Source organism: Macaca mulatta, chromosome 6 (genome assembly GCF_049350105.2).
Source record: "Macaca mulatta isolate MMU2019108-1 chromosome 6, T2T-MMU8v2.0, whole genome shotgun sequence".
NCBI classification, from domain to species: domain Eukaryota; kingdom Metazoa; phylum Chordata; class Mammalia; order Primates; family Cercopithecidae; genus Macaca; species Macaca mulatta.
The window spans coordinates 130,298,003-130,299,604 of NC_133411.1; positions in this window are offsets into that span (position 1 = coordinate 130,298,003).

The following is a 1,602-nucleotide window of genomic DNA, read 5'->3' on the forward strand; positions in this document are numbered from 1 at the left end:
ATGCGCTCATGAAATCATCATCACAATCTTTATTATAAACATACCCATCATCTCAAAAAGTTTTCTCCCACCCTTCTTATTTATTAAATTCTTATTTCTGTAAAGTAAAATGCAGTTAATCCAATTAGAATATTGTAAATTGTTCTTGACTCAGGAAAGAGAATTTTTAGAACATTTAAAGATGATTGGTATAGTCCATTAAATCAATTCTCTACTATTACTGTGATCTAGATTCCAGAACGATTTTTTTCCATATAAATGTATTAAAAATACAGAAAATAGGTGTCACTTTGTTATCTAGAGAAATAAATCACTGAACTAGAAGGAAAAACTTGCAGTTTTCTTGTCTACTTCACATTGCTTGTGTGCAAGTATCTATTTTAAAATGACTGTTTTTGCTCCTGGTACTAGCAAGCATAGAAAATTTAAGAGAATAGATACATAAATTGATTTGGGATTTGCAACAAAATACTCTATGAATATAGTGATGGAACGATCTTGATACTAATTTCAAGAATAATTGTGTGGTATGAAAGCTTGGTATTTTTACATTAGAATGGTCAGTCTGAGTACTACTTTAATATTGATATTCTGAATTGGTTTCATTATATCTTTAGTTCAGTAAAAACTTTTTATAGATGTTATTGAACAGAATAAAACACCATACATATTTAACAGTGAAAGCACATGTTAATAAAAATTTTTAAACTAATTGTGATAATAACTAACTTAAAATCCTGTATTTCATAAACAAAAACTGGAAAGTGGAGGGGGATTGGAGGAGATGAAAATCATTCTGATTTCTCTATCGTACATGACTGCCTTGTGGGGAATAGCTCATTTTTTCTTATCAGATATTCAAACTAGAGAAATATACGTACAAGTGTTTTGAGATAAATGAATAGAATGTAGTTGTTTCAAATATTATATTACAAATTGTCAGTGGGTAAAAAAAAAAAAAAGATGTACTTTTCATTAAATAATTTTAAAAAGCATTAAAAAAAGAACCTCTAAAAGATGACCAAGAAAGGATCAGATTTAATGCAAATGACAATGTTTACAAGTTAATATTAACATATGAAGTTAAAATTTCCCAAATCTTGTTTAAAAACAAAGTTAATTAATTGCTTAAAAGGCACATGTAAAAATTTAATGGGACTAGTTAAAAGTAACAACACAAAAAAATACATGAGAGAAACACATAAAAGCAAGAGATATGATATTCTAATTAAAACCTTACAAAAAATAATTACATTAAACCAAATAAAACATTTTATAATATTGAAAATATGTAAAATTCAGTGTAGCATTTATCTATCAAAATAACACATTACATAAAATAGCTAAGGATAAAAATTACAAAATCAAAAGTTATTAAACCACAATTTTACTGTGAAATTTTAAATATTTCTCTTTCTTTGAGATTATCTCAAAAAGTGAATATTTGATATAGTTATATATTTCTATTTATATTGTTGTTATTATTAGTAAAATGGTAATTAAGTTGGAAAAAGCAATGTATAGGCAAAAGAAAGTTAATGTTTCTTTTTTCATAATCAAAGCCAGTATTTAAAAAAACACAAACCTCCATAATTTGCAAAT